A 13,516-nucleotide genomic window follows, 5' to 3' on the forward strand; every position below is an offset into this window, starting at 1 on the left:
GGAAGCCTATTGACTAGACAGGGCTTTGGGCCAGAACTCAGAGGACAACTGCTCAAAATTAAGCAAAGAAACCATGTGCTATGTGTTGAAATTTCCCACTCTCCCATCAAGGTACAAGAGTGCATATTTCAAACTCTGCATATTTCACACCACTGCAGGAAAAGTTCAGGAACCAAACAAGTTCTGATTCCAAGCAACAGTTGAGCTGTGTAAAAATGTTAGCTCTTCTACCTCTGGAAAGAGCTTTGGAATAAACAGAGTCATGGCCATGGATACAACAGAGGCTTAAAATTCCAGGACAGGATATGAACAAAGTCATCTATTTTGTTTACATGGGACTCAGATGAGCATATAAGATTCCCCTGGAATTAATGTTAGGACAGCAATATGGGGCTTGCTTTCTTTCTAGGCTTAATAATAATTAAGGGAGACAGATGGAACATTATTACCATGGCAAGGGATGACAGAGGATGAGATGGTTGGATGGCATCACTGACTCAATGAACATGAGTTTGAGCACATGTTGAGCACATCTCCAGGAGATGGTGAAGGACAGGGAAGCCTGGCGTGCTGCAGTCCATGGGATTGCAAGGAGTTAGACATGACTTAGTGACTGAGCAACAAACAGCAACAAAGGTGGTAACAAGGAATCTTCTGATAGGAAATAGAATTCACCCCCATTTGTATCAGATGAAGAGATTTTTAACAAAAGTCTGTTTCAAAGATGTGAATGTTTAACATACAAACAAGGGAGAGTGGGTGAGATGCCCAGAAACTAGCTGTGAGCAGCAACCCTAAACCCAGCAGGACGAGGACAGGAAATCATGCCGCTGGATCCGGAAGAGAGAATGAAGGGCCACAGCTCAGTCAGAGACCAGGTTTCTCCTTTCTCACTTTCTGACCTGCTGGTGCTCCCCATCGACTAGACACAATGTCAGGATGGCTGGTGGGGGTCCAAGGTGATACCTCTTTGCAGGGGCCAGCACAGAACTGGCAGAGAAGGGTAGAGAAAGGATCCGGGGAGAGTAGAAGATGATCAGCACAATGACACGATGAAAATGAGCTCTCGGCCCTTCAGAGAGTAGTCATCACCATCTCGGTCTCTCAAGGTTGGCATTTAAATCCTATTTCTTAGCAAATTCCTTAGGCACATGCTAGTTCTGTGGTTCTCTCTCTTGGTATCAGAAAATGGTTGGAGCAGAATCAACAGTAGAACAAGAGTCTGCACAGCCTGAGGGTGAGAGAATGGCACATTCCAGACCCATGAGTCCTGGACCTCTTTAGTAAACACTATGTTAGTTCTAAAATTAGTGCAGTCGCTTGGGCACCTGGTGTCCAGAAACAGCTAGTTGCCTTTTCACTGTGTGCCCATGACCCGCTGGTGACATAAAGTTGCTTAGAATTCCAAAGAACCTATTTTCTGCATTTTCCCCTTTTGTTTCTACATATAGTCAGCCTTGCTAGGTGCGAGCTGTTTTGATTTTACATGGTTATGTTGCTCGTGGGGATACTATTCAGTCTAAACTAATAGTAGTGAGTTCCACATTCTTGGGGGGTGTTCAAGTAGAAACTAAAGGACCACATCCAACAGCTGTTGCAGGGACTGCTCTATCCAGTTAAATCTGATATAAGTAGCATCCAACATCCTTCACCACCCTGGAAGTCTGTGATTAGGTATTTGTGCTGTTCTGATCCTCAGTGACTTTCCTTTTGCCTCTAACCCTCACTCCCCAGTCTCACTATCTGTGAACACTGTCCTCATCTATTAAATAATAGTAATAAGGGTTTCACTTCCAGTATGACAGCATTAGAATATAGATGGCTGGCTCCCTTCCAAAACTGGAAAAAAAAAAAGTTTTAAAAGAAATATTTAGTCTCTGGAAATGATCATAAGTGTATACATCAAATGACTTTTAGTCGAGAAAATCTATGAAACTTTGTAAGATCAAGGAGACTCTGTAGTATTTGAACCTGCACCCCTCCTTCTCCCCTCCCAGCTCAGTGGGATAGTCCTCCACTCCAGACTGGGAGCCAAGAACACAGGGCCCTCTGGACCTGCAGCACCCAGAAAGGTGAAAGGTTAACATTGCTCATCTTGCCCTCAACTACCTGTTGTTGACACTGATTTCTAGACAAGTGTGGCCAGAAGATGGGGGCGCCTCTCTTTCTCCTAGCCCCACTCATGAGACAGAGGCTCTACCCTGAGCCTTGCACCAGGGAGAATACTGGGGCCCTAAACACCCTTGCTTCCGCTTCCAGAGTGGGGTGCCAGCTAGGAGAGGCAAGTCAAAAAGACTCTAGGCTACTGTCCCCCTCTACCTGGCACATAGCAACCAAAGCAAAGAGGTCACTCAGACAGGAGCATACCATTATCTCCACTCCAGCTGCAGAACATTGCCTCAGAGACTTTGCCCAGGAAAAGAAGCACGCTGTAGAACAGAGTTCCAAATTCTCATCAAAAAACTGACTTCTTTTGCATCAGAGCATGAAGAAGTTGTCTAAAGATGTGTTCAAAAACAGTGGAGGTTGTAGTGAAAAGCGGTTGGTAGATTCCTTGGAGGTGTCGGCTAAACTGTAGGCATCCAGATTGGAAAGGAAGAAGGAAAACTCTCTCTACTCAGAGAGATTGACATGATGGCGTGACTTTATACACAGAAAATCCTAAGGGACCCACTGAAAAATGGTTAGAACTAATACATGAGTTCATCAAGGTGTTAGGATACAAGATCAATATTTTAAAAGTCAATTGCATTTATACACATGTGATAAACAATCCAAAAATAAAACAAAGAAAAATAATTACATTTATAACAGCATCAGAAAGAATACATTACTAAGGAACACGTGTATGCCTGTGGCGGATTCATTTCGATATATGGCAGAACCAATACAATATTGTAAAATTTAAAAATAAAATAAAATTTAAAAAAAATAAATCAAAGAAGAGCTAAGTAAATGGAAAAACCTCTCATGTTTATTTGTTAGACTACTTAATATTGTTAAGGGCTTCCTTGGTGGCTCAAGTGGTAAAGAATAGGCCTGCAGTGTAGGAGACCAGAGTTTGATTCCTGGGTCAGGAAGATCCCCTAGAGAAAGGAATGACAACCCACTCCAGTATTCTTGCCTGGAGAATTCCATGGACAAAGGAGCTTGGGGGCTACAGTCCATGGGGTCGCAGAGTTGGACACGACTGAACAACTTTCACTCACTCACAATATTGTTAAGATGTCAATCCCTTATCTACAGATTCAATGAAATATCTATCAGAATCCTAACTGACTTCTTTGTAGAAATTGGCAAGCTGATTCTAAAATTCATATGGAATTTCAGGGAACCCCAAACAACTGAAGAAAACAATACTGAAAAATAAAAATAAATTTGTGGGACTCAGACCTCCTTCAAAGTTCAAAATTAAGAGTAATCAAAACAACGTGGTACTAGAATAAAGACAGAGACAAAGATCAGTGGGATAGACCTGAGAGCCAAGAAGTAAACCCATGTGTCTACGGTCAACTTTTTCAACAAGAAGGTCGAAACTATTCAGTTGGGGGATAGATTTCTCAACAAATACTCCTGAAACAACTATATATCCACACACAAAAGAATAAAGTTAGACCTTTCCCTTATACTATATATAAAAATTAATTCAAAATGGCTCAAACACCTAAGTATAAGAACAAAAATATATAACTTTTGGAAGAAAACATGGGAGTAAATCTTCATGACATTGGCTTTGACAATGGGTTCTTCGACATGACACCAAAAACACAAGCAACAGGAGAAAAAAATAGACTTATCAAAATTGAAAACTTGCACTTCAAAGGACACTATCAAGAAATTAAAAGTCAGCTAATCAAATGAGAGACAATATATCATCTATCTGATGAGGTACTTTATCTAGACTATCTAAAGAACTCTTACTATTCAATGATAAAAAATACAAATAACCCAATTTTAAAATAAGCAAAGGATCTAAAAAGACATATCTCCAGAGAAGATATACAAATGGATGATAAACACATTAAAAAAAAAATGTTTGACATCATTTGTCATCAGGGATGTGCAAATTCAACCACAATGAGATACCACTTCACACCCATTAGAATGGCAAGAAGCAAGAAGTCATATAATCACAAGTATTAACAAGGATGTGGAGAATCAGAACCTTCATATATTGCTGATGGGAATACAAAACGCAGCCACTTTGGAAAATAATCTGGCAGTTCTTCAGGGCTTAAACATTGAACTGCCATTTGAACCAGTAATTCCACTCCTAGGAATATATGCCTAAGAGAAATGAAAGTATGTGTCCATACAAAAACTTGTACATGAATGTTTATAGCAGAGTTATTCAAAGTTACCAAAGGGTAGCAGCAACCCAAAAGTATACCAATTGACAAATGGATAAAGAAAATGTGTCATCTCCACGCAACAGAGTATTATTAAACACAAAAAAGAATGGAGCACAGATACACGCTGCAACATGAATGAACCTTGAAAACATGCTAAGTGAAAGAAGTCAGTCACAAAAGACCGTGTAGTATGAGTTCATGTATATGAAGTTCCAGAATAGCAAATCTTCAGACACAGGAAGTAGATTAGTGGTTGCTGAGGGCTGGGAAGATGGGGAAGGCAGGGAGGGAGAAGAAGAGGGACTGATACTAAAAGACAGGAGGTTTCTTTTTGACATAATGAAAATGTTCTAAAATCATTTGTGGTGATGGCTGTGTATATCTGTGAAAATGCTTAAAACCACTGAATTCTACAATTTAAATGGCTGGGTTGCTTGTATATGAATTAAATCTCAATAAAGCTGTTCTTTTAATGACGGTAATAATACTGTCATCTTTGTATCTCAAAGGGTGGTTGGGATTATTGAATGAGAGAATTTATATAAAAGTACTTGGTATCCTATGCAGTGCTGTACAAATGTAGCCCATTATATTCTTGAATGGGATTAATCAGCTTTTCACTAGCACCTGTCAGTACAAAACTCATAAGCTGCCATTCCTGAAACTACCTTCACCCCCAATTAGATTTCCTTTTCTTTTGTGGTTAAAATTCTTTGACAGAGCCCAATGCTTGAAAGAGTACCACATAATGATTGCTTATGAAATGCTTCTTACCATCACAGCCTTTTTAAAAGAGGAAATAATGTTTCTTTTATATGTTTTCACAAAACTCAACTCACGTGTGTGCAATTACCACACATACCAAGGTCCTCGTTAGTCAGCCCAGGAGTCCACATAGGTTGTATAATAGTTTGGCTAACTGGCGAGCCTTCCTCTCCTCACAAGTTCCCAAACCCCCCACATTAAATTATTACATTTTGGCCACCATTGTGCTCTTTGAGCTGGAATAAACAGCAGTCTGAATAAGCAAAAGGATATGAGATGAAATTTGCTCAAAGTGGCAAGTTTGAAAGTAATACTGAAAGAAGCCAGTTCTTGGCCAGGTGAGTTTACGCGCATTGCACCAACACGGCATTTTTATATGAGAAAAAGAGGGAGAGATCGAGTTCCCCTTTCTGGTGGCATTTGCTTTGCTTCGCCTGGCCTATCCCATCTTGCTGTCTTCATACTCATTCCTTTTTTAAATCCACTGTACAGCCTTGGACCCCAGCCCATCCTATTTGTCTAGCAAGCAGCTGAGGCCCTCATGATATCTTTTTAAAAACTTTTAACTAGTGTTTAATGAGAATGGCTTCTCTTTTTTTCTAAAGTTGTATGTACCTGGCACAGTGCCAGGAAGCATTATGTGCTTCTTCCCCTAAACTTTCCCTAAACAAGTACCTGAAGAGGCAGGTGACAAAACTGAAGCCCAGAGTGAATCAATCACTGGGCCAGTGGGTGTGGCTCTGGGACTCACACCATCAGCTCAGTCCTAGCTCTTCAACAGTATTCTTCGCTGATGAATGAAAACAGGTGCCCTATTAACATTTCAAAGTGATCACAGATTAGGCATTTTCAGAACGTAGAAAGTGTTCTTACTTCTGCCTTTCCGTATTAAAGTAGACCCCTAAGTGTGTGTTATCCTCTTTCCCAGAGGCATCCCCTGGCTGAGTCTCAAAAACAGAGGACATCCCTGTTTGTGGACAGCAGTTTTTGCAGGAAAATTGTGGAGCCACAGCGCCCTCAAGTGGTCGTTTGAATTTTCTCATGAGGCCTTTAGGCGGTTGTTTAGTCACTAAGTCGTGTTGGATTCTTTGCAACCCCATGAACTGCAGCAAGTCAGGCTGAGAATGTGGGGCTTCTGAACTGTCTGGCCTCCGTGATACCCGTGACCCCTGGGAAGGTGAGCCTTTTTAGGACCTGGCCGTGGACCTGGCCTGGGCAGATTCGGTGGCCTGGACTCTCCCACCTTGCCTGAAACCAGAAATGGAATCAAGAGTCCCTGCAGAGGTGTTTTAGATCCTTACACACTGGAATCTGGGAGGGTCTGAGGCATCCCGACCAGGAAACTAACTCTGCTCCCACCCCAACCTCCAACCATCCTTTAACCCACGACTGTGTCTGCATTTCCACATTTCCTGACATGGAGCACCAGCTCTTCCGCTAATGATCTGTTCGTTTGCTGAAAAATAAAATCATCAACTCTGGGGTAGAGGTGGAGGTGGCAACACTTTACGTCTTATTAATTATTCACATCTGCATGTGAAATATGTGCATCCGACACCTACCTGGTAACAGGTGTTTTAAGAGAAAGGAAAGAACCTTAAGATAATGAGATCCAGTAGTAGCTGGGGATGACAAGAAATTGAGAATGGCAGGAGAATCAGAGAGAGAAGAGACAAGGAGAGGAGGAGAAGGGGATAGGATGGCAGCAGAGAACATGGAAGGGAGGGCAGGAAGGAAGTTGGTCCAGACACATGTGCAGTCTGACTCAGCCCTCATTGCCTCAGCCTTCAAAAGTGTGGAAAGCCCACAAGGTCGTTTTTGCTCAATGTAACAGATGTTTCAATGGCTGTACTCCCATTATTGCTAGAGATAGAAAGAAGATAGCTATCTAGATAGATAGAGAGATACTAGACAGAAAATAGATATACAGACAGATGGGTACTAGATAGGTAGATTTACTATAAGAAATTGTCTCATACAATCATGGAGGCTGATAAGTCCATGATCTGCAGTTGACAAGCTAGAGGCTCAGGGAAGCCAATGGTACCATTCCAGTCTGTCCAAGAGCGTCAGAACCAGGAGAACTGATGATGTCCAAGTCTGAAGGCAGGAGAAGACCAATGTCCCAGCTCAGAGACAACAGGCAGAGGGAGAGAATTCTTTCTTACTTGGGCTTTTACTCTGTGCAGGCCCTCAGCAGCCTGGATGAGGCCCATCCACCTTGGGGAGGGCAAACCACTAACTCTTCCACTGATTCAAATGGGAACCTCATCCAGAAATCCTCCCACAGACACACCCAGAAATGATGTTCAACCAACTATCTGGGCACCCTGTGGCCCAGTCAAGTTGGCACCTGAAACCAACCATGTATCTTGGCCACAGCTGTGCTCAGTCAGCACTCTGCTTTTCGGTTGTTTGTGCCCAGGTTATTGTTACCTTAGTAGACACTGAAGCCTGAAACAGCCTTTCTCAACCTCATACACCCAGCATCCAATACAGTCAGTCCTCAGGATGTTCGAAAATATAAAAATAGACAAGCTCACAGATTTGGGTCCAATATAACGAAAATATAATATTTGTCTGATTACGCAGCTGTGTCTTCTAAGAGGACAGTGATCACTGAGGCAGGCGCCGTGAAGGTCATCACATTTCCAGGACTTAGTATGGTGATTAACACATAGTATGAGCGTGCTCAATTGTTCGGTTGTGTCCAACTTTTGTGACCCCATGGACTGTAGCCCACCAGTTTTCTGTCCATGGGATTTCGCAGGCAAGAGTACTAGAGCGGGTTGCCATTTCTTCCTCCAGGGGATCTTCCCAACCCAGGAATCAAACCTGCATCTCCTGCATTGGCAGATAGATTCTTTACCACTAAACCACTTGGGAAGCCCCTTGACACACAGTGGGAGCTCAGTAAATGTGCAGGAATGGATCCATCAGGCAGTGAAAGAATAGAGCCAGCCATCCATCTCCCGAGCTGCAGGACTGACCTTGCTTTTCAGCTGGAGCTGACCAAACACCACTCTTAACCTCTGGTCAGAATCTGGAACAAGTCTTTACAAACTGGTATCTTTGACATTCTCTTCAGAGCTGAGAAGCCTTTGCTTGTAAAATTCCAGCCTTGCTTGTTATCACTGTGTTATCATCATGGTTACCAAGAAACTCTCAAAATCCTATTGGACCCCTTTGGAAGTAAAGCGAGGAAGTCCCTACAATTACTGCTGTCTGTGAGGAGCCCATGACAGCACCTTGGGCATTTTCAGTGGAGTATGAAAACTCTGATTAAATGGAGACTGTCACAGCCAGCAAGCCTGCTGAGCTGGTGGGAGATTTGCTCTAATGCTCTGAGACAGGCTTCCAAAACAATTTGGAGAAGGGTGAAAAGCCCCAGTCCAGGTTCATCTTAAGTGCTAGAAGTCTCTGCTATTCAGGAAATGAGAGGAAGGGAAATCTACCTTTTTGGCTTTACTGGTGAAAAGCAGGGATGGTGGTCCCAGAAGAGAGTCACACCAGCTCACCAGTCCCCAACTCCTCTGGCAGGAGGCCCGGTTCAGGGAAAATCAACCCTCCATGAGTCACGTCCTTTGCCAACTTACAGAGGGTACAGGGTAGCGGTGGAGATGTGGGCTGTAGAATCGGAACTGCTTCCAGATTCTAGCTTGGGCCATTACAGTTGTTTTCAGTCACTCAGTCGTGTCCCACTCTTTGTGACCCCACTGACTGCAGCATGCCAGTCTTCCCTGTCCTTCACTGTCTCCGGGAGCTTGCTCAAACTCACGTCCATTGACTTGGTGATGCTCGCCAACCACTTCGTCCTTTGTTGCCCACTTCTCCTCCCGCCCTAAATGTTTCCCAGAATCAGGGTCTTTTCCAATACGTCAGCTCTTCACATCAGATGGCCAAAGTTTTGGAGCTTCAGCATCAGTCCTTCTAATGAATATTCAGGGTTGATTTCCTTTAGGATTGACTGGTTTGATCTCCTTGAACTCCAAGGGACTCTCAAGAGTCTTCACCAACACCACAGTGGCAGAGCCAAAAGGTATCTTAGAAAGGATTTAGCCATCCATGATTCTCTCACTGGCCTCAAGCTGTTCCAAATGATGATCATAACCATCAGATCAGATCAGATCGGTCTCTCAGTCGTGTCCGACTCTTTGCGACCCCATGAATCGCAGCACACCAGGCCTCCCTGTCCATCACCAACTCCTGGAATTCACTTAGACTCATGTCCATCGAGTCAGTGATGCCATCCAGCCACCTCATCCTCTGTCGTCCCCTTCTCCTCCTGCCCCCAATCCCTCCCAGCATCAGAGTCTTTTCCAATGAGTCAACTCTTCGCATGAGGTGGCCAAAGTACTGGAGTTTCAGCTTTAGCATCAGTCCTTCCAAAGAAATCCCAGGGCTGCTCTCCTTTAGAATGGACTGGTTGGATCTCGTTGCAGTCCAAGGGACTCTCAAGAGTCTTCTCCAACACCACAGTGCAAAAGCATCAATTCTTCGGCACTCAGCCTTCTTCACAGTCCAACTCTCACATCCTTACATGACCACAGGAAAAACCATAGCCTTGACTAGGCGGACCTTTGTTGGCAAAGTAATGTCTCTGCTTTTCAATATGCTATCTAGGTTGGTCATAACTTTCCTTCCAAGGAGTAAGCGTCTTTTAATTTCATGGCTGCAGTCACCATCTGCAGTGATTTTGGAGCCCAGAAAAATAAAGTCTGACACTGTTTCCACTCTTTCCCCATCTATTTCCCATGAAGTGATAGGACCAGATGCCATGATCTTCATTTTCTGAATGTTGAGCTTTAAGCCAACTTTTTCACTCTCCACTTTCACCTTCATAATCATCATTGTAAAAAAAAGAACAGTGGAAATATTCTTGTCTTATAGAAAATATTAATAGAGCCTTATTTGAAATTTTTTGTTGTTGTTGTTGTTATTCACAAGCTAAGTGAACCCAGTATACTTTTGGTGCAAGCACAACTTTAACCAGAACAGTCTCCCCAACAGCCAAACCAGATCACCACCCTCAGCACCTACAATATGTAAATTCTGGAGTCAACACTGGCAAATCGCTTGTGTTCTGTAAGCCTGTTTCCTCCTCTGTGAAAACAATGAAAAGTAATATAGTTATTGAGTATTTCCTGTTTTCCAGGCACTGAGCTAGACGTTTTTATGTGAATTATCTCATTTAACCCTTTTAACAACCATCCTTATCCCTCTGAGCCTCAGTTTCTGAAGCTGGAAGATAGAGATAATAAAGCCTGTCTCTTGGAGTAGACACAGAGGAGATGATGTGTGTAGAATATGTGGCACTGATACAACTCAATAAATGAAGGTCATGATGGTTACAATGATGCTAGAGAGGGGGAAGGGGAGGGGAAGAGGAGGATAAAATCATGGCTTCTGATGGGCAGAGGCGCCCAGCTTCTACTTCAGCCCTTCCTCAAGTACGCATTTCAGCTGCTTTCTCTCCCGAGTACCAGCCCTGAAATGTGTCCCCAGTTGTTTACATGTTTCATTCGTGTAAGCTGAATCCACGCAGAGCTGAAAGAGAGACATCTAGAACCAAGTTGAAGCTGACACAGGTGATGTTTCCCAAAGGCCAGAGCAGCTATGATCCAGAGCACAGCTCATTCCTGGGGAAATACAACCTGGCTTTGCTCACACTGTAACCCTGGTCCTTTGCCTGGCATATGGAAGGAGCTCAATAAATATTGACTTGAATATTGATTGAATGAATACTAAGACTGATAGATTTGAACTGTCCAAACTAGAAACAGTTCTGGCAACAAAGACCAAAATTTGGGCACCCTAAGGGAAAGGCAAGGGTTATCTGTGCTCTTCCAATTTCTTCATTGGCTGCCCCTCTGAAAATCAAAGGGCCTCAAAGTCTCTTTACAGAATGCCCCTCTTTGGGCATCCCTGGGCTACTTTCCAAATTTTAGGAGACAGGAAGTTGGAGGATTTTGGAAGACTGACACTGGGTCTCCTGAAGAGCTGAACTGAAAAATATTGCTAAAGAAACAACACTAAATAAAATTGCCTTCCTTCACTATTCACTCATTCAGCAAAACTGCACTGAGGCTCACTATATGCCAAGCTTCCTTGGTGGCTCAGACAGTAAAGAATTTGCCTGCAATACAAGAGGCCCCGATTCACTCCCTGGGCCAAGACGATCTACCATGGACAGAGGAGCCTACCAGGCTACGGTCCATAGCATCACAAAGAGTCAGACACAACTGAAGCAACTTACACACACACACACACACACACACACATACCAAGCACTCAACTTAGTGTGGGTGTTATAGAGATTATAGATGTCAACACAGTCTGTGCCTTCAATAAACTTATGTACTGCCCCACACCCTTCTCATGATCTCAGCCCCTGTTTGCCCCCAGATCCCACCTCAGAGAGCAGACTGTGGGGAGCACAGCCACCCTGCTTATGAGAGACTTGAGGAAGGAAGCAGAGAATCAGCAAAACTCTGTCCAAGAGAAGAACGGCGTTGCCAGAACTGTTCAGTCCATAAGCCAGCCTTGCCTTTCGCACCTCCATTCCCCTCCTTCTCATCTGCTCAGAGTGGCAGGGCTCCCATTACTGCACCATAATGCACTGCAGTCTTTCTAGCTGGGACACCCTGCACACACTGTGGCTAGGAAGTAGATACTCAAATCAGATTGCTAGGTTTTTCTCGTTGCAGCCCAGACAGAGGTGCTCACACTGCCCACTGACATTTGAAGGGGATGGTCATCTCTCCCAGAGCCTCCCTGACCTTGACCAGGTTGGAAGTGGGGAGTGCCCTGGCTAACTTGACAGGAGGAAGACTGGAAGGTACCAGCCCTGGGCCTGGGGGCTAGGGAAGGAGACATAGAATGGGTAGGAGGAGAAGCAGAATACATAGGACACTGTTAGAGAACTGGGTCAGAAAGCTTTTTATCAGGAAGCCTGTGTGGTGGTGATGGTGACCACGAGCACTGTGATATCAGGAAGTACAAGATGTCCAGAGAAAGTGACCGTGCTGCCTGCACATCAGGAGAGCCAGCACAGAGGAAGGACACACTGAACCATTTAAACAAAACACTGACTTTCCTCTGGAGGAACTGCTGACCCACTTATCGTTGATTTCATAGTTGCGGAAACCAACATGTACATTAAAAAGAAAGTGTCACTTAATCTGTAAAATAACTTTGGGCAGGTTATTTTATGGTTCTCTGACTTTGAGAGAGAAAATCAGTTATAGTCGGGTTTGATATGGTTGGCCATTCAGAGCAGTGGTTAAAGGCATACTTTATCACTTTCCCCCTCTCTGGCCATGCCACATGGCTTGTGGGATCCCAGTTCCATGACCAGAGATCAAACTCATGCCCCCTACATTAGAAGCACAGAGTCTTAACCACTGGACTGCCAGGCAAGTCCCTAAAGGTGTAGCTTTCTAAGTTTCATTCCGTTTAGCCATTTTTCTAGTTGCTCAACCTTGGGCACATTAACATCCATCACGCTATATCTTTGTTTCTTCACCTGTAACATGGGGGTAAAAATTGTAACTCTCATAGGGTTTTGGAAGGATTAAATTTTTTTAATAAATGAAACCATATTTCACAATACTTGGCATGTAGTAAACATTCACAATATTAATTATATTTTTATGAAGTGGATCTCATATTCTTAGCATTCAGTTCAGTTCAGTTCAGTCGATCAGTCGTGTCCAACTCTTTGCAACCCCATGAACCACAGCACTCCAGGCCTCCCTGTCCATCACCAACTCCCAGAGTTCACCCAAACCCATGTCCATTGAGTCAGGGATGCCATCCAACCATCTCATCCTCTGTAGTCCCCTTCTCCTCCTGCTCCCAATCCCTCCCAGAATCAGGGTCTTTTCCAATGAGTCAACTCTTTGCATCAGGTGGCCAAAGTATTGGAGTTTCAGCTTCAACATCAGTCCTTCCAATGGACACCCAGGACTGATCTCCTTTAGGATGGACTGGTTGGATCTCCTTGCAGTCCAGGGAACTCTCAAGAGTCTTCTCCAACACCACAGTTCAAAAGCATCAATTCTTCGGCGCTCAGCTTTATTTATAGTCCAACTCTCACATCCATACATGACTGCCGGGGTCCAGCCCCAGCTGATCCAGGGTATTCGAAGCGGGGACGGCATCGGCGACCTATTTATTTAAATATTTTATCAAAGATATAAAGAGTAATAGGATGAGGATAGCTCAGTAGGAAAATTCAGTGGAGAAAAGAGGCTGAGTGGCTTGGTTTACGCGGGAGACCAATAAAACTTCAAGACAAGAAGTTTGCACCACTTACGTAGGCCACAGGCGTCCTTCCGTTCTCCTGAAGGAGAGGAGACACTGAGGCCTCCCCAGTCAGATCTTAGAAGCCCAGGCAT

The sequence above is a fragment of the Bos indicus genome, chromosome 3, assembly GCF_029378745.1.
Source record: "Bos indicus isolate NIAB-ARS_2022 breed Sahiwal x Tharparkar chromosome 3, NIAB-ARS_B.indTharparkar_mat_pri_1.0, whole genome shotgun sequence".
Classification (NCBI taxonomy): domain Eukaryota; kingdom Metazoa; phylum Chordata; class Mammalia; order Artiodactyla; family Bovidae; genus Bos; species Bos indicus.